Source organism: Ambystoma mexicanum, chromosome 4p, assembly GCF_040938575.1.
Source record: "Ambystoma mexicanum isolate Mex_15411 chromosome 4p, UKY_AmexF1_1, whole genome shotgun sequence".
Classification (NCBI taxonomy): Eukaryota; Metazoa; Chordata; class Amphibia; order Caudata; family Ambystomatidae; genus Ambystoma; species Ambystoma mexicanum.
Genome location: NC_090927.1, coordinates 501,254,487 through 501,278,918, shown reverse-complemented (window position 1 = coordinate 501,278,918; position 24,432 = coordinate 501,254,487).

The following is a 24,432-nucleotide window of genomic DNA, read 5'->3' as shown; positions in this document are numbered from 1 at the left end:
AAATATTGAATTGCATCCCTCACCATGTTGATGATGCTGAGAAAGTCTGCAGTGGGTTTTCGTTTGTGTAGACTGTATCAAGGTATCATTTCTGTTGGCTCCACCAGGACACCCTATGCCAACCTGCTCTCAGTACCCAGGGTAAAAAGAGTTGGAGCAGGTGGCGCCAGCTTCCCTTACCTCGCTGCTCTACACTGGAACACCCTTCCCACCTCACTGCGAGCTGAACCTTCACTGCCTGCTTTCCGCAAAGCCATGAAAACTACCTTGTTCACCTAACCAACTTCACATGCTCATACTTTAATGACTGACATGATGTACCATGGTGTTTGATGTACCTTGCTTGATGATTCTCCCTATTGCTCAACTCAGGAATGGCCTCACTGTAACCCAAGACAAAACATGTACCTGTACCTGTAACTAAGTTCCCTTACAAGTAACAGCGCCACAATGCCCCTGGGCTGCCTGCGCGCTATATAAATGTAATAAATAAATAAATAAATAAAAATGGCCATATGGGGCATCATGCCATGAGGTGAATAAAGAAAAGCAAGAAATGGGGTGAAATTTCTGACAGGTTGCAATGTTATGCAATGTTATGCAGCCATCTCATATGTTCTCTGTTCTCGTATGGACGTCTCTTAGCCACTATTTTATGGAGAAACTAATTTCTCTTAGGAGAATGGGCAAATCATGTGGGAAAGACAGCCATCTCCGAAAAGAAGACATAATTTCAGTTACATTTGACGCAGTTTACTGCATTGCCAAATTCAGTTAGTGGCAAAGCAACGGATCCAGTACAATCTGGCCAGAGAGTCCCTACGTTACACAGGGAATACTGTATCTTTCAGCATTTCTTTTTGTCGCAACACTCTGGGAAAACAAGCTCAAGTTCTTCAATTTAGTTGTGGTAATGGTTGAAGCAAGCAGTCAAATTATTCAACTCATTAAAACTAAAAGATCTTTCAACTACTTTGTATTTCCCATCTATTTACCGATAGATGAGCACTGAGTCAGAGTAGATGCATTAGTTATTTCATCACCTTGGATAGCAGTCACTGCTGTTAAATACACAGTCAATACATTTTGATAGAATCCATCAGTTTGTATTGCTTCATTGTGATGGCTCTCATCCAACTGTGTTTCAATAGTCACATGTCCAAACATGGACAGTCCTACTGAAATGTCATGTTTCTTGATAGTCCAGATAGGTGTGGGACCCATAAAAAATTACTGGTGCATGACTTCCTGGGCTACTCCAAGTCGGGCGGTAGGGCGGTCAGGAAGTCAGGCGTCAGTAATTCCGTTAATCCCCATTGCTATAGTTTCCTATGGGACTCTATGGGAGTGGGGACACAAGAGTATTGGCACCATTAGCAACAGTGCTGGTGCGCCTGTGACAAGTCTGACAACTGTGGCCGCTGCGCCTGGCAGGGTCAGAGCTGTCGGGCACAGAGGCTCTGGCAGGCAAACTCATAGTTTGCCAGTTCAGAAACAATGGTGCCAGTAGGCTTGCCAGTGACATGGTTTCCAGACCGGCAAACTTATAATGAGGCCCCATAACTCTAATTTTTGTCTGCTCTGTTACTGTCATAAAGCAAAAAGGGAAAACAAAACAACACATTTCTAGAAGTGCTTCCAGTCAGCCACTCAAATTTACTAGGCTAGATTGAAGTAATGTTGCAGGTATTTATGTTACCACTATCATGTGCAGAGTGTTACATTTTTAATTCAGGGTGACGAGGCCTGAAACTTTTCAACTGTACTCTATCTGCATATATTCATCCCAAAAATAGCATTATGAGCAATTGATCAACTTGAAATATTTGAACAGGTATCCCACAGTTTCACTGGGCAACTAAAGTAAGGAGGCATCGACTGTACGGCTTCACTGCAGAAGGCTCCCTCTTACTGACTCATGTGGCCTATTGCTATAGTGGGGAGCTTTAAGAGTTATTGACAGTGCACATTGCAATATAAGCAAGGTTATATAATAACCATATAAGTGAGGTTTCTTTCTGTGCCCTCCAATTTTGGAAACAGACTTCACACATGCCTGCAACAAAGCCTGCACCTTTTCCACACGTCAATGATAAAGCACAACAAGCCAGAAACATGTGCCTGGTGTTGCCATTGGTACTAGTGTTTAGTGGAGAATTCAGGTTTTTAGCACATTTGTTCTAGAAAGTCCTCATTCTATTAAATTGAAGACACAGTGGCAAAGGATTATGCTTCTCTTTCAGATTTACCACTCAAGCAGCAAATGACATACCAATACTATCCATAACAACAAAGATCAAAAACTACAACTCCCATTGGAGATAGAGTCTTTGGTAGTCCCTTATTAATGGTCTGTTAACTGACCACGTGAAAAGAAACAAACAAGTAGTCCAGTCCCTAACCATGACCACACTGAACATCCCTCTCCACTTCCTCTTTCTTTGCTTGATAAAATTGCTTCCGCAGTTAACCACAATCCTGTTGCAATGATCGCGGTCTTTCTTCAATTCCCCAGTTGCTTGGTATCCACCATCGTACCCAGTAAAACAAAATACATTCAGTGACTGTAAATCGAAAGAGGGTGGGACAAACGTGTGCTTCCGACAGTTCAAATTTGATGTACCTTCATGCATAAAAACATTTATTATCTATACATCATTTATATCTTCATATCCATTTATGCAATTATATACTTTTAAAAACATTTTAACACAATGCTCAACATTCCTCATAGTTTATACAATTGATAGGGTGGGATAATCTTTCTCCTCTGTGTCTTTAATAGAATTATGACTTTCTGGAACAAATGTGTTGAAAATCTGAATTCTATGTCAAGAACAGAGGCTCAGATTTTGCTTTTTGAAAGCTTACTCACCACTAATGATGCAATACTCTCCATAGGTATAAAATAGAAAGTCTTAAAAGTAGATTCATTTGACCAATCTGCCGATATCATAATGTCCTCTGCTGTAGGTCCTATGTTAACGGCCTTGGTGGCCATTTATCCCCTTGCTGAATGAGCACAGTATCTTACTCTGGCAATACCTGCTTGATCCATCACCCATCTCAGCCATCAGGCTATTGTAGCTGGGGTTACGGCCTTATATGGTTTGCAGAGTGCTATTAATAGCTGGGATACCCCTGGTTGTCTCACTTCTCTCATTATATCCTTGTATGTTGTCAAACATCTAATCAGGCATAATTTAGGATGCCCTGAAAATGAGTCATATGATATAGATTTCAATCCTATCTTAGTCCTTTTCGTTATGAGGAAGGTCACCCCATTCGGTGATAAACTCTTCTTGTTGATCTCTAACGCTCTTCTGTCCGAAGATCTCTTACAAGACAGCAGACATAGAAGCAATTTGGCTGAAATGGCCTTCCTGGATTGTTCTTGGTTGTCCGGCTATGATCGGAAAAGTTTCAGTACCGTGCCAACATCCTATAGTTTAGTGTATTTCTATCTAGGTGGTCTAGACATTTTCAATCCTCTTAACAGTCTGCAAACTAGGGGCTGTTCACCTATAGCCACCCCTTCAATCCAGGGGTTTCCTGCCGATATTGCAGACCTGACCGTATTGATCGTCCTATATGCTTTCTCTTGGGCTGTCATCTGGGCTAAGAAATTGGAAACATGGACTACATCTGTTCCATCGGGATGTATGTCCCCCTCCATACACCAGCTATTCCAGTAAGCCCATGCAGATTTGTAAGCACAATGTGTTCCTGGTGCTAAAGATTCATTAATGATGAGCTCAGCCTCATACAATAATCCGGGCCTAACCCAAGATCCCCTGAAATCACCCATGCGATCAGATTGAGTTTGCCTATTCTCACTATTGGGTGGTTGAGGCCTTTGGGGTCCCGTACAATGCACTTGTACCTGGATAGAGCTACCGAGTCATGATATGATAGTTCTTATAGGCTGGGGAACCACACCTGTCCCCTCCAGTCTGGAGTAATCAGGACTAGTGATGCTTTCTGCATCCTTACCTGGGCTAGCATCCTCACAATTGTGCAGAAGGAGGGAAACGCATAATTCATTTGCTGACCCCATGCTTGGTGAAAATTGTCTGTTGCTTCTGCCCCTGGATCTGGCCTCCAGCTGAAAAAATGAGGTAGTTGGTTGTTCAATCTCGATGCAACGAGATAGACCTAGCATGCCCCCCACTGGATCACCAATTCTTGGAATACCTCTTCATTCAGCTTCCAATCGCTGGTGTTCCTGAGATCTGGATTTTGAGTCGGCCACCTCGTTCTGATGGCCTGACACTTGTCTCTGAAGGCAGAGTTCCCAGAATTCCTTCGGATTTCTGCCAATAAACTGGACCTCATCCCTCCCAGTCTGTTTATATATCTGAATGCTGAGATGTTGTCCATCTTGAGTAGGACACAACATTGTGCTTTCTCCTGAGACCAGCATTCCACTGCGAAGGACCTTGCTAGTAATTCTAGACAGCTGATATGAAGAGCTGTCTCCTGATCCGACCACTTACCCCCTGTCAACAGGTTCCCGCATCGGGCTCCCCAGCCCCATCTGCTGGCATCAGATTCAATGACCAGGTCCAGGGACAAGCCAAATATGGCTCTCCCATTCCATGCATCCATGATATGATATGATATGATATGGCATTTATAACACACCCATACCCAAGTGTTTCAAGGCACGACGAGGCAAGAGAGAGGAAACAGCGGGAAGACAGAGACAGCAACCCTACTAGGCCAGGTGACATTGAGAACGAGCAAGTGCAGGGGAGGGGGGAAGGGCAAAGTGCAGGGGAAAGGGGAGGGGGCAGTGCAGTACATGGGATAACAGCAAAATAAATAAAGACAATACATAATAAATAAAAGTGCAGCAAGTGCAGGGAGTAAGTGCAGACATCAGAAGTCAAATGCTATTAGGGGCTTTAGGGATACAAAAACAGTCCCTGAGTGTAAGGGTTGCCAAGGAGGCAGTGCAGTGTGCAGCTGGCAGGGAGATGACCTGGGCCCAAGATCTGAGGGTAGCCAGGTAACCAGTGCAGTATCAGATTCAGACAGGAGATCAGCAGGGGAAAGGAAGAGAGAAAGAAGAAGCAAATAGGAAGGTCTTGAGGTGCTTCCGGAACCGGAGAGGGTTCTCCTCAAGTTTCAGTGAGGAAGGGAGGCGGTTCCAGAGGGAGGCCCCAGCAGAAAAAAGAGATCTACCACCAACTCACTGCTTGGAGAAGCGGCTGACCCAGTGGGAGTTGGAGGCGGATGAACGAAGAGCTCGAGAAAGAAGATATTTAGGAAGAGAGAGTTGAAGGTATTGAGGCCCCAAGCCCCAGAAGGGCTTGTGGACAATGCAGAGGGTTTTGAACTTCATCCTGACTGCCATTGAGAGCCAGTGCAGAGATTCCAGTCCTGGAGAGATACGATCCCTGGGCTTGAGGCCAAGGTCAAGTCTTGCAGTCCTGTTTTGGATGAGTTGCAGAGGGCGGAGAGTAGAGGCAGGCAGATTTAGAAAGAGGCTGTTGCAGTTGTCCAGCCTAGAGAGAACCAGAGCTCTGGAAAAAAGTAAGCTTCTGGGGGAACGAGAGGAAAGGAAGAATACCTCTGAGGAGGTGCAGCTGGTAGTGTGACTTGTTAGAGACATCAGAGATATGAGTATAGAAGGAAAGGGTGGAGTCGAAGATGACCACAAGGGTTTTAGCCTCACAGGTGGGAGCAGGAAGAGGACCAAGAGAGGCTGGCCAGTGAGTGACAGGAAAGGAGGGGGCAGGTGTGCCAATGAGGAGAATCTCGGTCTTACCTGCATTAAGGCAGAGATCATTGGCGGCACACCACTCTTGGATGGCGGACAGACAGTCAGAGATGAGAGAAGGAGAAGAGTGGCAGAAGGGAGCCTGAAATGAGTTGAGTGTCATCCGCATAGCACTGAAATTGGGGCAGAGAGCAGCAATGCAGTGGGCAAGAAGTGCCAGGTATTGGTTGAACAACCAGGGAGAGAGGTTAGACCCCTGGGGAATACCAAATGTAGAGATAAAGATAGAGGAGAGGAAGGACCCAAGTTGGACCTGGGAGGGTCGATCGGAGAGGAAGGAGGCCAGCCAAGCTAGGGCCTGATCGGTGATGCCCAGGTTATCACAGAGACGGTTGAGCAGGATGACATGTTTGACTGTGTCAAAGGCAGAAGAGAGATCAAGTAAGATGAGGATACACGGGGTGGCAGAATCAAGGATGGAGAGCAGGTCTTCACGGATGTTCAGGAGAGCAGTTTATGTGCTTTTGGCAGCTCTGAAACCAGACTGATGGTCATGGAGCCAATCTACAAATTATACCCGCATTAAGCCACCATTGTAACCATGTAGCCAGCATTCTAACTCTTCTCTTACTTCCTAGGAGTTTGTAACTTTCAATACGATGATGCGCCCCTTCTGAGGTGTCTGATCTTTAATCTCTGTAGTGCTCTGTATTGTAGAAGCCCTGGGGAAAAAAAGCCTGGATCAAAGAAGCTAAACATCCCGAGAACCTTACAATGTCTCTCAGCAACATCTCTCTCCTTGATAAGGTATGTATTATCTGTTTCTTGATGTCATTCACCTTGGTAATCATTAAGCTGAGAGAGCCTTGTATCGAGTGTACTATGAACTGCAGAAATTCCATTGTTTGTTCCGTGAGTACTTTGGATTTCTCCCAATTTATTAGGAAGTCCTGATTCTGCAATAGGTTCACTGTCCTCTGCACTTGTATTCAGAGTGTCTCCCTGTCTTAGCACATTATGCTTATATTGTCCAGGTATATTATGAGTCTTATCCCCTGACGCCTCAGGTGGGTCACCACTGGTTTCATTACTTTGGTGAAACACCATGTCACGGATGCCAGTCTGAAGGGTAGGCATCGACACTCCCATGTTGACTCCCCCAGAAAATGTTTAGGAATTTACGGTGTTCTGTCGCTATTGGTACTGTCATATATGCATCTTTCAGGTCTATCCTGGCGAGCTAGTTGCCCTTAAATAAAGTGTACCGTAGAAGGTGTATCTCTTCCATTTTGAAGTGTCTGTATACAACAAATTCTTTTAAACCCTTCAGATTTATGATTGGTCTTACTTTGTGTTTTCCCCTTGTAGAGAATGTGCCAAAATCAATTCATAATCCAACCATCCATTTTGAAGTACCAGAAATGTTCATGCTGAAATATGTGACATATGATGATCAAATAAACCAGCAGAGAGCCGCAGTTGGGCTCTGTCCAGTATCTATCAGAAGAACAGCACCTGTTGAAGTACCGACACTTAAGAAAACCTGGACAGTAAGGTACCCATTGAGAAAACCATATGATGATTGTCAGAATGCAATCACTGAAGAGGCTAAAAAGATACTAAAGGAAGGCAAATGGTGACATCACAAGGACCTGGACTGACTCACATATAGAAGATATAATGACCTGAGAATGATAACAAAGACGAAACGCCATGGATAAGTGACATCCTGAACCCAAAGTGAAATAATCAATGTCAAAGATGTCAGAAATTATGCCACATGCACGCTGAAGATATTCAGTTAGTTTAAACGTGTACATACGCAAGGAACCGCAAGAAGCACAGAAATGGTGAGGCGTGCTTATGCTTAGTAGTAAGATAGATTGCGGCAAGCGCCACCTATGCATATCGACCTCATAAGGAGCACTTTATATAAGTATACTTCCACTATGCACAAGAGCAGAATCAACAAAAGGTTATTAAAGGTATCAAGAGGAGAGCTTCACAGCGAACAAATCGAGAATTAAAGACAGAGAGAAACTCAGACGAAGGCAAATCGTGCCAAGAAGCCAAGGTCGTATCAGCTGAAATATCCCAACAGTGGATACAATTTATGAAAAGAAGAACAGAGTATCCTGTTCAGAAAGGTCAAGATATGCCACAGAAGCCAGATGGCTGGCAGAATTAAATCAAATACATGAATTGCATGAAGAATAAGACAATTTCACTGTGCCGGAATCACGTGACCAGAGTATGATATGATATGATATTTTATTTCTATCGCGCTCGTACACAAGTGTTTCACAGTGCGACAAGGCAAGGGAGGGGAACAGGGGAGAACAAAACAGCGATCTTACTAGGCCCAGTGACATTGAGAAAGCGCAAGTGCATGGGAGGGGGGGGAGGGGAAAAGTGCATGGAAAAGGGGAGAGGTGGAAAGTGCGAAGCAGAGGAGAAACAGATAAATAACAATAAATAAATAATAAAGGCAACAAGGGTTGAAACTTTCACACGTACGCCTGGACTTGTGCCATGCCCAGATGTTTTAACTTTTCCAGTCCAAGAAGCAGTCCCGAGGCCAGCCATAAAGAAATAATTGACACATGACCACTGAGGTGATGATTGATTGTAGCAATAATTGGAGGGAAGCTGGGGGTGCAGATGAGCTCCCTGCACCTTGCCAGCTATTCTGCACGCTGCTAAGCAAGTGCAGAAGTATGAGTGGGATTATTGCCAACCCAATCATAGTGGACCAAGTAATCTAGGGTCCTATAGTTAGTAGAACCAATGAGACGTCGCACTTTTAGTGATGTTTACAGTAGCCATTTTGAAGGAAGGGCTTAGATGCCCCACCTGACAGCGTTTGTCCTATCCCCACTCTCAGTTAACATATACAGATATAGCACCTATATTAAAGTTACCTTCCTAGAACCAATAGAATTGCATGCCAAAGTTTTGAGAGTTACACGTCAGTGATGAAGAGTTTTTAGCATAAATTATGTGTTTTTTCTAAAATTAAGTGGAGTTGAAGCGAGAAGGAAGATCCAACAATTGCTGATATTCATGAACTCTCCGTTTTTTGTACTTGTCATTAAACGACTCCCTTTGCCAAAATATCAAGTTGTTATTATTGATTTGATGTGAGAGTATTAATCTGCATCCCCATCCATCTAACGGGTGCTGCTGCTCATCTTAAAGTACTGGGAAACCCCCAGCTCTATGGGCCGGCTGGGGTGCTAGTGCACACTTGGTAGCAGAGATAGGATGGTTTATCGATTATCGATTAATTAAGACACCCATTGGCTGTTAACATAAGTAACTCCGAGTCCTCGGCAATATCACAAGTCCTTTGCCATCCGGCTAAATAGACCGAGAGGCTCCCCGTGGATAGTGGATAGTCTAAGTAAAAACCCTGCACGTTGAGGTCTGAAGGAACCTGTGCTTTCCCCCACAAACCCCTTCCCACTTCTACCAGCAGCCGACCGGGTGCACAGCAAGGAGAGGCGGCAACGAAGGCGGTGAGCCCGAGCATCCAGAGAGGTAAAAAATGCAAACAGTGAGTGAAAAAGACTAAATACTTTGGCAAAAAAGTTGCATGTTTTAGAACAATTAAAAGGGAAAATAAGGGAGGGAGGTGGGATAACATAATGTCAGAGTAAGAGTATAATGTAACTGATTTAGTTCAAGAAGCAGGTGCCTGGAATCTCAACTGGGACTTAGAAGATGTAAGAAATACCATCATGGCCTTGAACCCCTCTTGAGCCCCTGGACCCGATGGATTATCAAATGCTGACCTCAAAGCAAGTCCAAATGAATGGGCAGCCTTCTTCACACTTCTTCTTCAGCTTATTGAAAATACAAAAGAAATCCCTCATAGTTGGATGCTGGCTGTTTTCATCCCAATCTTTAAAGCTGGTGATCGTAAAAGCCTGGTAAATTACAGACCGATAGCGTTGCTGGATCCCTTAGGTAAACTATTTGCGGGTTATCTGGTAAAAAAAACTTAATAACTGGGTAGAGGAGAATGGAAGACAATGAAAAAGGCAAACTGGTTTTGTCAAGAAAATAGGAACAAACGTCAACCTCCTATTATTGAACTTGATCAAATATGAGGCAATAAGCAAGAAACACCAAGTATATGACATCTTTATAGATTTAAAGATGGCATTTGACTCGGTTAACAAGCAAAACCTTTGGTTCCAACTCACAGCTTGGGGATGTCCATCTTCTATTATGAACCTGATCAAACAACTTTATTCAAACACCTCTGTCAGAGTCCGGTTAACTAATGATGGAATGGTGACAAACCCCATTCCTACTTGTAACGGCTTAAAGCAAGGATGCCCCTTGGCAGCCTGTCTTTATCATCTGTATACTTACGACTTCAGCAAACAAATCCAAAATTCAGCGGCTAACCCTCCAAAGATCAACAACAAGTCTATACAGACGCTAATAAGCCGATGACATCATTATTTTAGATAAAACTGTATCGGGTCTACAAAAATCTCTTGACAAAGCTCAAAATTACATGCTCGAAAACGACCTATTGATAAACAGCAACAAAACTAAGGTAATGAAACTCGCATCGTGAAAAAATAATAAAAACCAACATACCCTAAAGATATACCTAGAAAGAGAAGAGATTGTAACAACCAAGGCAATGAAATACCTGGGTGTAATGATTAATCCTTCTTTAAATGAACAAGAGTGGAAGAACCATATTGAGGGAAAAGCCAGATCCCTGGCTAGACAAGCCTGCTTCTTCCATAGAAAATACAGAACGTAATCAATAAAAGCCACAATAGCCTTGTATAAACAAAAAGTAATCCCGATCTTGACGTATGCAATCGAAACTCTGATCAATCAACAAACAATGAACTGGCCCAGGTATGAAACATTATTTTGGAGGAAAACTCTATCTCTTCCAAGGTCTTTTCCGATGTCGAGAATTCGCTATGAATTAGCCATCCAATCCATTAAATCAATAGTTCTTTGGAAGCAAATGGATCTTCTCAGAAAAATAATTTCCAAAGACAAGATCCCATCGTTGGAAATCCTGAGAGAAAAGACTTCAGCAGTTCATATCACAGCACTGACCAAATGGTCTTCTGAAATCAAACTGAAAATGCAAGCTGAAGATATCTCTGAGGAAATGTTGATTAACAGACCACAGTACGCAAAGCATAAAATGCAGACTAATGACTGGATCAAAACCATCGCTGATCAAAACAAATACAAACGATATCTAAAATGTAATATTGAAACAAGAGGTCTCCATGAATTGCCTGCCTATCCAAACGAATTCCCGTATTGCAACATACGTGATCTGTTTCTACGCTTTCGGTTTAACATCCTACCGACTCAGGAATATCAATCTATGATGGACAAATCAAACAAAATAACTCCTGATTGTCACTTTTGTAAAGATACAAACATCAAGGAAACTCTATTTCATTTGATTATGATCTGCCCGGCACTGAAGGAGCAAAGATCCTTGTATAGAGACTATTTCAGGATATCACATAAACAATTGACAACTCAAGAAAGATGGGACAATTTATTAAGAGGACAAGACAAACACCTAATTTTGACAATAATTAAATTTTGGTTGGAAATCACCAACGAAAAACAAAATGAATGAGTGAAATGCAAGCAAATAATGATCTGTGATTGATGTTCTTTTTTCTTTTTTTCTTAATAATGTTATACTTTGTAACACAAAAATGAAAAGTTTGTAAAATCAAACAAAACATTTTAAATAAAAAAATAAATTAATAGAAAAATAAAAAAATAATGTATATATAAGGGGAAAGAAGTATTGACTCGAGGGTACCCGAGTGATAGAGAGATACGGGGAAGGATACCCGAGCAATAGAGAGAAACAGGGAAGGATACCCGAGCAATACAGAGATACCGGGAAGGATACCCGAGCTAGAGGATACGTCCAGATACCGATGCTTTAATATAGCGCTAGAAGAAGCCTGCATTCAAAATCCTGAATTAATAGGACGCTATAGGATACCAAAACGATTAAGAATATGTTTTGAAAGGGATGGGCTTACATTCCATGTCGGAATAGTGATAGGGGCAGGAGATTCATGTAGCTGGCTGGAGTCTATCTAGTCTATCAATTCTGTTTTGTATCTTTCTTTTTGCTGACGTCACAAGGTAAGAACATTTTTGGGGGAATTAGCATGAAAATTGTGCAAGGATGTTTTATGATATGAATTGATGGTTGTTGTTTGAAAAAGTAAATAGACATTTTAGTGAAAAAACGGGATTGGAGTTTGCGACGATTGGTGCTCGCTCATATTGTTAATTTTGTTTGAGAAACGTAAAGCATAACAAAGTGTTATATGACGAGCACATAAACAGAGTGAAGCATGGAAGACGTTACACTGTTAGTACACTTGTGCAAACAGTTGCCAAAACATGCACCTAAGCTGAAAAAGTACAGTGCAGAATGGGTTAAAGGAACCACCCACAAAATGTTTATGCCATGGCCCCAGGGCGGATCGCTATCTAAAATGATCCTTCAACACATGATGACATATTTACACGCCACGTACACTGGCAAAAGTTAGACAAACGACTTTGGAAGATGTACCAAGAGGAGAAGGAGGAGGAGCAACCGTTAGATTGGATACTTAACATATGCCCAGAGGGGTGGAAACGCCTTCTGCACCACCCGCCCTGTCTGAAATGAAAAGCAAAGTTAGGAAAGACGAAGGATTATATCCGTTGAGGCAACTTAAAGCAGCCACAATATATAGCAACCAGTCATGCGAGTCAACGGTCTATAGTGACATTTTTTAATTTAATAATTTCGAATGCATTAATTTCAAATCAAAAATGTCGAAAAGAAATTTCTATTTTTTTTTAATTATTATTTTTTAATGGGGGGGTTTGAGGGGTGTAATGCATTCGAAATTATTCATGCGACATTTTAACTGGACACCCGAGTCAACTACGCAAAGTAGTGACAAAAGCCCAGAGAAGGATAGAGACAGAGATATCACCTCCAAAGTCCTGAGGGACAAGGAGAGTTGCTAGAAAGGAAAAGGAGACCAGGCACAAGCAAGTACATCTCTAGATACAGATAGAGAGGGAAAGAGATGGAAAAGAGAAGAGGACAGAACTGATGAGATGGCATTCACACAGAACGAATGTATGGGAGGTCAGATTCTATAGAAACTCGATGGTAAAGGCATTGAGGACATGAGACAAAAGGGAGAGCCAGACGATTCAAAAAGGAAAGAGAAGGAAAAGGAAAACGGACTGAGAAACGAAAGAATCGGGAAAAAGATAAACAGAGACGAGAGTAGTTGTATCGCAAAGAGCAAGATAGGAAATGGAATTATAAGCAGAGAACAGCTGATGATCAGGATAGACAGGAACAAAAGAGAATAAAAGAAGAAGAAAAAAATATACAGGAGAAGAGAATAAAGAGACGAAGGGATGAGGAAATACGAAGGGCAAATGAATGTAGAGATATGAAGAAACAGAAAGAAGATAGGGTCAGAGAGGAAGCGAGGAAGCGCAGAGAGTTTGATGATGACATAGAATGTAAGTGAAGACAGAGAGCATGGGATCCTGAATATCTGGAGAGAGAGATTAAAAAACCCGATCCAGTGGTAGACTGGGAAGACACAGAAGAACTAGATTAAATATAAGGGCACCTGGCAAAGCCCTGAAAAACCCAGGTGGGTATACTTAGATAAACAAAACCAAAGATTTCAGGGTGAGAGGTCACACCACTCCAGCCTACTAACCTACAACACCAGTATTATCCAGATGATATTAAAACACATTTATGTTATAAAAAAATGTATTTCCAGTGACTGTTGTGCATGTTAGTAGGCTGGAGTGGTGTGACCTCTCACCCTGAAATTTTTGGTTTTGTTTATCTAAGACATAGAAGAATACTTTCCTGAGTACGGTTGGGCAAATATTGAAGGTGACTTCGACACCAGAAGCATTGGAGAGACGATTGAATATATGATGAAATGGGGCTAGAACAAGTACCCCAAGGGAAAAGAGATGACAAGCGTCTGGAGAGCACTCAGTTGTACAACACTGAGGACGCCTCCCGAGGTAGCAGAAATAGAGAGCTATCCCTAGATAGGTTGACGCTAAATAGGAACAAGGAAGATGAGAGGAGTTGCACACTTTGGGCACAGACAATATCAGATGTGGAAAGAGAAGACTATGAGGAAAAGGAAAATGAGAGAAGACACAAAAAATGTTTCTCTGTAGGAAAAGGAATAAGAGGGTCAGATTCTAGTGGATCTGCACTTAAGGCTTCAGAGTCAGCCACACAATCAGATCGACCTGAAGGAGTATCTTACGGTCAGAGGGGGGTGTCTCCACCACCCTATATGAGCAGACTAAGGACATTGCCAGGTAGACGGCGATGCAGGAATATTACCCCTGCAGTGGATAGGAAAATGATGAGAGAAGAAAAGGAGTACCATGTGTTACAATTCCTGTTGCTCGAAAAAGGAGGAACATGGCCACAGTATATACCTTGGCCACACATGGATTGAGGAAATCTGAAAAATAAGCTTCCAATGTTAACATCGGGAGCCGGAAAATGGATACATGAGTTAGAAAAAATGACAGGAGGGAACACGTGAGCTATCAGGGATATTAATTGTCTTTTAATCGCCATACTTGGTGATAGAGCGGACGATGTGTGGATACGTGCAGGTTAACCTGGTGTGACTACAGTTAATATTGCGCATGATGGAGCGCCATTTAACAATTGCAGAACCGCGTTATGGAAAGCATTACGATTGCTATACCCAGACACTTCAGACATGGGAGCTATAATGACACGTAAAATGATGGAGTCAGAAGATCCTTTGCTTTACATTCAGAATTTCCAAGATGCATGGATGCTGGAAACTCGCAAATCTTGGGGGGAATCCAAACCTGTGTTTTACTATATATTATGCCAAGGGCTGCCAGATCAGGTACAGAAGCAGCTCATGAAATTGGTAAGAATTGAAGCCAAACCATGCTCTGAAATACAGTTGACCATAGAACACTATGGCAGGCAGCTGCAAGAGAAGAATCGCAAAAAAGAGTTGAAGAGGCAAAATTAGTGCAGCAAAAATGGTCAAAATATGCCATTGAAGGGGCAATGATAACTAGCACAGATGGATCAAACATGCAGCCGGCCAATAATCAAGGGGGAGAGGCTTTAGAGGAAGAGGATGGCATAGTAATCAGTGAGGTTTCCAGAGTAATCAGGGAGGTTTCCAAAACATGCAACACGGCAATCAGGATATGTCAAATGGGAAAATAATCAGACCACCGCCAATATGTTGGACGTGTGGAATGACAGGGCATCTGGCACCCACGTGCAGAAGTCAAGGCATGTTGCAAAACGACCAAGGAACAAGAGTAGGGGTGGTCAATCCACCTGTATTTTTGCAGCAGGGTGGAAATGGAGTTTGTCAAAACCACACAGTACAGCAGCAAGCGCCGGGAGCACAGCAAAGCTTGCAACCTCAGAATATGACACATTTTCCGCAGGGACAGTCCCAACAGTCGCCGATACAACTGTCACAGATAACAAGTACAGGACAGGTACTGAATTCTTAATTTGCAGCACGACAGAGGAAACGTGCAGACACAATTCTATTCAGCTATTGATTATATTGGCTGAGAAGGGATATAAAGTTGACAAAGAAAAGTTACAATATTGTCAGCAAGATATGCTTTGCATAGGCCAGCTAATCTCACATGAGGGGAAAAGGGTTGAGGCCATATTAAACACAGCCAAGCCACACACGATAAAACAGATGCAGAGTTTTCTAGGATTATGCAATTATGTCAGGGCATGGGTCTTTGACTACAGCTCTTATACCAAGCCTTTATTACAAGTCTCTGGCATACTACAGTGGGAATTTGGACCAAGTGATGACAGGTCACTTCCCATGTGAACAATGTTTAGCTGCTGCAGCGTTCACCATAGAGAAGGCTACAACCATTGTGATGGGATGCTCAATGACGTTGTTCGTCGAGCATGCATTATTTGCCATGCTAGAGAAACCGAAAGGCACATTGACATCTCAGAGAGCTTATGCTTATGAAGTGATCATATCAAACCCATCAATTAAGATAATTCGATGTAAGATAGTGAACCCAGCTATTCATATAGCAGAGCCAGTCACCGAAGGAGAGCTGATCCATCACTGCGCAGCGAACTATGAAGAATTCTATGAAGAAATTCCCAGAGTGAAGGAAAATGCATTGGCAGAAAGAGAAATTGTCTTCGTTGACGATTCTTTGAGAATCAATCAAAATGATGGTAAATATATACAAGCACCGCTGTGATGAAGCACATGGCAAATGGAGAATTTCAGGTACTTATTAGTTCACGATTACCATCACATTATTCTGTGCAAGCTGCAGAATTATTGGCGTTGATGCTCGTGATCGAGAATCACACAGACCAGGAAGTGACAGTGTACAGTGACTCCGCCTATATGACATCGACAGTGCACGCAGGCCTAGCATGTTGGAAAAGGAGGGGCTATCCCTCAGCGGACGGCACACCAGTGCAGCACGCAGCCTTATTGGATAGGCTCATTAAGGCATTACAGCTCCCAGTGGGCATAGCGGTCGTGAAATGCGCCGCCCCCCCCACGAAAGGGACAGATTTTATCTCATGAGGAACTCAAGGAGCAGACACAGAAGCCAAACGTGTGGTGACCAAGGCCGAAAATATAATGAAGGTGGAAATAACTGATGTGCATGAGAGAATGATTGTTGCACGAAGTGCACCTGAAGGTTATAGTAACATGGGGCAAACCTAGTTAATGGAACTCCAAGGGGAGGCACCACAGGAGAAAAAAAAATCTTTGGAAGTGGCAAAGGTGTTCTTTAAAACCCTCCCAGAGCTTGTGGGAACAAGACAGAACTGGTAAACCGGTGATGCCTATGGCCCTATTGAAAATGGCATTGGAACAGTTGCATTTTCCAGGCACATGGCAAAAGAGAATCTAGCAACGACAATTGCTGAAGACTGGTTTATACCGAACTTAGCAGAGCACGTTGCATTTTTATGGTGAACTGTATAATCTACCAACAGTTCATGGCTGGGCATACACTACGTGTAATTAGAGGAGTCATCCCAAGGCCAAATGGACCTTTTCAGCACTTGCATGTCGATTATGTCGATATGATTCAAGTATGTAATGGGCACAGGTATCTCATTGTTGTGGTGTGTCCATTGTCTAGAGGGATAGAAGCAGGTCCATGTACACACCCAGACTCTACCTCAAATTTCTGGTGAGAGAGGTAGTTCCCAGATGGGGAGTATGTTAGGTCATAAGGTCAGATAATGGTCCTCACTTTGTTAATGCAGTATTCAAACAGATTAGCTTGCTGCTTGGTATAAAGCACAAGTTCTCTTTGACGTATCATCCCCAAGGTAATGGGATATGCAAGAAGCTCAACAGCTTGTTAAAGGAAAGGATAGCCAAGTTGAAGCTTACCCTAAAGAAGGGATGGCTACACTGCCTTGTACTGGCACTGTATGCGCTCAGAAACCAGCCTGGTTCTGACCACCCTCTTACGCCGCATGAGATAGCGACCGGCAGAAGGATACACACTCCATTGACATCGCGAGATAGAGCTAGTTGTGATGCTCAGGGGAAGTTTCAGGATCAGAAATGCTAAATTACTTGAGTTGTATGACATATTGTCTTACTATAATTTCAGGACAGCAGCAGCGACAATAAAAAGGGTGCAGGGCAGCACAGAACACAGAAGGAGATACTACATCAGACCCAATTCAAGGTTTACGTCTACCACCAGTTTTCCTTGGGGACACAGTCCTGGTGAGAAACCACATGAGAAAAAAGTGGGACGAGCCAAGTTTCAATGGACCATTTAGAGTAGAGGACGTTACTCCCTCTGTAGTCAAGCTACAAGGAAGAAGAGCTTGGATATTCCTGGGTGATGTCAAGCCATACAAAGGAGAAAGCCCCCTGCCCACACCCCAATGCGTAGAGACTACAGATGATGGGGTAGAACCACAGCACGTGCAGACGAGATCCATGACGAGGAAGAAGGATGCATGACCAGCAAAGCAAAGGCAAAGAACTTTTATGCAAAGTTGTGGCTTCAATTTGGACATTTCCTCTGAGCAAAAAAAGGAATAAGGACATCAGAACTGACACTCTGTGCATCCTAGTTTCAGGGTGAAGAAGATAAATTGCACATAGAAGCCACAACATAGGTTATTGATTTTGAACTTTGGACTGAGGCACACTGAAGCCTTGATGAGAAAAGGATATGCCAAATGTTGATTGAGGACACATAAATTGGAAGAAAATACAGTATCCAGACCGTTTCAAACAGGAGCATTATTTGGACTCACTTATGGTGTCCCACAGCAGTGACATCACTAAAGACGTTCCAATTTACTTTGAGCTAGTATTGAGATCATACCCATCGTTAGTGAGAAGGCTCACTAACATCACTGAATTTCTTCAGAATCCTGAAAACGAAAAGACAATAAGGAGGCTGCTTATTGTGATTGCCTAGCAGTTTCTTTTGCTTCAGGAATACAGCGAGGACAAATCAAATGTCCACGGCAGAAAAACAGTGAATAGGCTTATCAGCGTGCTATTCTTTCGCTTAATTGGAGACTGTCCAGATCTTGTTGGAAGACACACTGACATCTTGACGTTTCTTCAAGATCCAGCAAACACAGAACGTTTGAATATAATCCTGAATGGAATCATAATCCAGGTTGCTCTTCACGCTCATCGAAATCACAGAGGCTGCTCATCGTGATTGCCGAGCAGTTCCTTTTACAGGGAAAACAAGACAAATGTCCCTGTCACCAGAAGATAGCAGACTAGAAAGCAATGTGTTTTTCCACCTGATCGAGGACTTTCCAGAACTTGTGGGGAGGCCTGCTGGTGTTGAAGTCCTCACAAACATCAGAGACCCTGCAAACTCTGCACAGATGAGCATGCTCCTGCATGGTATTGTAATGCAAGTTGAACTTTCTAACCATCAGCAGAGTTATCTGAGAAGATTTGAAACGTTCCGCCGAGGGAAAGATCGAGAAAGTGTTGCCAGAAAGCTTCACTCTTGTTTATGCTGAGAAGGACATGACATGTCTTCTGGAGTGAGACAGATAAGAAGCATTGACTGGGAGCTTGTCTATTTTGAACACGCAAACTAGAGACTTGTTGAACTTATTACCTTATTTTGACATTTTCGTATACAGCAAAGAGAACTGTGTCCAGAGGCAAGAGACAATCTATTATTCAGGCAAAGAAGGACAATCGTTCCAGTACCTGCAACCAATGAGCAGAGACAGCAGAGTCCAGAGATAATATTGCGTAGAATGTATTAAAGAGTTTTGTTTTCTTTCCTTAAATGATCAAGATGGACAACCAAAGCAGTAATGTTGTCATCCCTCAGGAGGAAAGCCGCACGCATTGTCCCGGAACTAAATGTTGTAGGTTGACATATAGAGGAATCATGTACCTATGTATTGTATTCGTCATTTTTTTTACTGTCACTGACGATTCGAACTGCATTTTATATTGGTGCACAAAGTGTTCTGATCCCAGTGCACCCACCTAATGATGTAGGCATGAAACCCATGAAGGCACCCAGACCTTTTATAGTCATTCTGGTCCCTAGAAGGTCTGACAGAGGAGTAAGTGAACTTGAAATGGATGTGATTAGCAATTCCGCACACACACACACACACATGTGGTAACAAGCAAATTGAAAAGCTAGAGACAAGGTCGGCAGAGTAAGCATGAGGAATGGTTAATGAAAGACACACACACGCAAACAATGAGTGCACACACCAGGTCTAGTGGCAATAACTGCAGAACCACAATCTAAAGAATGGGAGAAGGTTGGACAACCAACGATCAGAAGTTCCACCACAAGTGAAGTGAAAAGACAAATGGAGAAAGTTGAACTTCTGAAGGGACAAAAGACCTTAGAGAATAAGCAAACGAAGACAACACCTGCAACCACACATGATCCGGCGAGGCATGAGATCATTTCAGGGCCCGGAGAGAAGACAAGAGCAGAAATCATAAGAGACCTTTTCATGCCTGGTTGGTATCTTGAAAGGATGAAGCAAATTGTGCAAACTCCTGAAAGAATAAGTCAACATAAGGAAACACCTGGATCACTGATGGAGATACCTGACAATCCTCCAGTAAGAAGAAGCTACATGGATGCTATTAAAGATGTCATGATATCAAACTACATGAAAACCTTGAGAATCAAGAGAAGCACACAAGAAGATAATAACAAACTAAACGACTACCTGGACATCACCGCACACTTGGGAAATAACATCTGGTACCAACATATGAAAGAAGTTGGAAGTCGAAATTCCGAGGAAGAGTGCTTTGTTTGTGCACTACTAGATTACAGCATGGGGAAGTCAAAGATATTTGTAGCTGTTGAATATATGTGCAGACGGTGCACTGTCTATCACACGTAGCAATGTGCACGACCAGAGGCCAGTTCATGGGAAGTGATGCTTCACTCAAATGGGCAACTGAAGCAACAGATCCAAATGAAGACGATTATGTCCAGGACATAAAGACAAGAAACAATGGAACAACAAAGCACATTGTGATCAGATATTAGAAGCCTGGAGTTAAAGGAGCAGAGATCAGAAGAGAGGCAAGTGAGAAACTGAACGTTCAAGGAAAAACTCCAGAAGAAGCTCAGAGTTAGAAGAACAGAGGTCAAATGCAAATCTGGGGAACAGTGCTTTCAACAGACGGATGGGAAAAAGGAGTAGTGATCTGCAAAGCCTGGATGGTCTTTGGTCATTACTAGCCTACCATTGACATAGTACGAATTGGATGTAAGCCATTATGGACAAAACTTGCTAAACTATTGACATGGGTTGAGGACAGAGGAAGGCCCTTACAGATAGTGCCATTGGACAGTCCAAAATTCTGCTTCAGGAATAATGGCACAAGAAAAATGGGAGAAAATCAGAACTGTGGGTGAGTGTTTGATGCTCCAGGAATGGTACATGGTACTGCAGTGATCATTATTTGGCATGTGGATCCAAAGCATATATCAGGCTGCCGAAGAACTGGGGAGGTATATGCACACTGGTGAATGTCCATGTTCCAGCATTGGTAAATCCAAAAAGTGATCTGAATATTGACAGGTTCCCGAAAGCAGATGCTCACCTGAGGAAAAAGAGATTGGTGGAACTGATGAGCCGAATGATATGATATGATATGATATGATATGGCATTTATAACGTGCCTATACACAAGTGTTTCAAGGCGTGACGAGGCAAGGGGGGGAACAAAGGGAGGACAGACAGCGATCCTACTAGGGGAGGGTCATTCAGATTGCGCAAGTGCATGGGAAGGTGGGAAGGAAAAGTGCGAGGGGGAAGGGAGAGGGGAAAGTGCAATACATGGGAAGTGGAATAAATAAGAGAAATAAAACACATAAAACAGGCAAGTGCAAGGAAGTGCGGACAAAGTGCTGGAAAGGGGACTGAAGGGATACAGAAAACAGTCCCCAAGTGCAGGGGTTGCCAGGGAGGCAGTGCAGGTGGGCAGTTGACAGGGCCTGGGCCAATGATCAGAAAGAGTGGCCAGGAAATCAGTGCAATTTCAGTCAGGAATTCAGTAAGGGAGCAGAGGAGAGAAAGCAGAAGCAAAGTGGAAGGTTTTGAGGTGTTTCCGGAACCGGAGGTGGTTCTCCTCAAGTTTCAGGGAGGCAGAAAGGCTGTTCCAGAGAGAGGCCCCTGCCAAAGAGAGTGATCTGCCACCAACTGGTTGCTTGGAGAAGCGACTGACCCTGAGGGAGTTGGAGGCAGATGAGCGAAGAGCTCGAGAAGGAAGATATTTAGGAAGAGAGAGTTGAAAGTATTGCGGCACCAGACCCCAGAAGGCCTTGTGTACAATGCAGAGGGTTTTGAATTTAATCCTCGCAGCCACTGGGAGCCAGTGCAGAGATTTCAGTCCTGGAGAGATACGATCCCTGGGCTTGAGGCCCAGGACAAGTCTCGCAGTCCTGTTCTGGATAAGTTGCAGAGGGCGGAGAGTGGAGGCAGGAAGATTTAGATAGAGGCTGTTACAGTAGTCCAGCTTGGAGAGGACCAGGGCTCCGGAGACAGTGAGCTTCTGGGGAAAGGATAGGAAAGGAAGAGTACGTCTAAGGAGGTGCAGCTGGTAGTGTGACCTCTTAGAGACATCAGAGATGTGAGGGGAGAAGGAGAGTGCAGAGTTGAAGATGACCCTGAGGTTTTCTGCCTTGCAGGTGGGAGAGGGAGGAGGGCCAAGAGAGGCCGGCCAGAGAGCTGCAGGGAAGGAGGCCCTGAAGAGAGAGAATTTCTTTTCTGCCAAATCAGAAGAAGCTTTTCATGCAATCCCATATGAACACAGGCTGTTCAGCTTGACCTCATCAGTGTTCACGACAATCCTGATGCCAAGAGTTCAGGGTGGAACAAATACTAAATGGTTGCAGATAACCAGATGGGAGTTACTGCAGACCATCAACACGACTATAAAAGGATTGAATGCAATCAAGGAAGAGTTAAGGGCAATTCGACTAATGACTCTCCAGAATAGATATGTCCTTGACATGATTAGAGCTATGGCTGGAGGTGTTTGTGCAAAAATTTCAGGATCACGTTGCACATTTACACCAGCTCACGATGACAAAAATGGAACCTTAACAGAGGCCATAGGTATGCTAACGAAACCACATAATGAGATGATTGATGAAACAAGGAAGTGGATGACGACAGTTGGTTTGGATCAGTATTCTCATGGGTTCCACAATGGATGGCAGATGCATTCGAATTCCAAGGAGCCCTGCTAGTGATGATATTACTTGGATTTTGTCTTATAAAGATAATAATCTCTCAGTACCAGAAAACTGCGAAAAAAGGCCATAGGGATGAAGATCATGATTGATGTCGAACCAGGATGAAAACCCAAGGACCTGACTGATGAAGAAATCAGAGATTTTGTGAAAGCCAGCATTTATGCACCAGAAGGAACAAAGTTTCGATATCCAAGGAAACATAGAAATTATGTGAGAAAATGGATCTATTGTAGTCCAAATGTCAACTAATGGTCTGAAACAAAGATGAGCACATGAGAACAGCAGGACATTTGAAGGGAGTCTTAAAGATATGGACCCCAATTATATATTTCTTCAAACCTCTATGTGTGGATCCAGAGAATGAAGTATACGTAGATCCAAAGGACGAAGTAAAGGTGGATACCAGGGAGGAAGTGAAAGTGGTCGATGAATCACCCAGAGGGGGGAGTGTAGAGGAGGTTCCAAGTTCAATTCGCACTCCAACTGTCCATTTTGAAGTACCAGGAACTTTCACACCAAAACATGTGACATATGATGAACAAGTAATGCAGCAGAGAGCTGCAGTTGCGCTCTGTCCAGTACCTAACAGAAGAACAGCACCTGTTGAAGTACCGACACTAAAGAAAACCTGGATAGTAAGGTACTCATTGAGAAAACCATATCAACAAATGAGACAGAATGACGATTGTCAGAATGCAATCCCTGAAGAGGCTAACAAGATACTATAGGAAGATGAATTGTGAAGTCAGCAGAACCTGGACTGACTCACATATAGAAGATATACCGACCTGAGAATGATGAAGAGATGCAACGCCATGGATAAGTGACATCCTGAATCCAAATATAGCAAGTACACTAGACACAAGTACTCTTCGACCAAGACTGAGTACTAGTTTTAAGTTTATGTGTCATTTTCTAGATGATCATTTCTTGATGATCATTGTTTTATGGGTTTCTTAAATTTTAATGTTTTGTCACACTTCTTTTACTTTTTTGTTTCTTGGAAGGTTTATGGTGAGGGCCCTAAAAAACATTTCTATGTTTGTGGTTGTGAAGTATATAGGGGTGATTATTCGTTTTTCAAAAAAACTATTTTGCTTTCGTGTATACTTCATCCTTTTATATGTGTATTGTAATGATTATATGACTTTTTTATATATTAAAATATGTTGTATTGCTTAAATATTAAAAAATACAAATTCATAGAGAGTTTATATTTATAAAACTGACTCTCAGTGTGGTAATGTCCATAATATTTTAAATAGTGTGCTTCCGATTGCGTGGTACTGACAGTTCCTTGAAGGGGTTGGTCCCCAATACACGGGTCCCTGACCTTGTAGGTTGTAGCAAAAAGAGGTGACAAGACTCTTTTGGAAACATAGTTTGCTTATTTAAGGGGCATAATGTTGTCCTCTGTTTGAAATTAATCCCAAGGTCCTTCTTAAGTCTATAAGTGAAATAATCAATGTCAAAGATGTCAGAAATTATGCCACATGCGTGATGAAGAAATTCAGTTAGTTTAAATGTGTACATATGCAAGGTACCGCAAGAAGCACAGAAATTATGAGGCTTGCTAATGCTTAGTAGTAAGATAGATTGCAGCAAGCGCCACCTACACATATCTACCTCAAAAGGAGCACTTTATATAAGTATACTTTCACTATGCACAAGAGCAGAAACAACCAAAGGTTACTAAAGGTCTCAAGAGGAGAGCTTTGCAGCAAACAAATCAAGAATTAAAGACAGGGAGAAACTCAGACGAAGGCAAATTGTGCGAAGAGGCCAAGGTCGTATCGGCTGAAATAGACCAACAGTGGATACAATTTATGAAAAGAAGA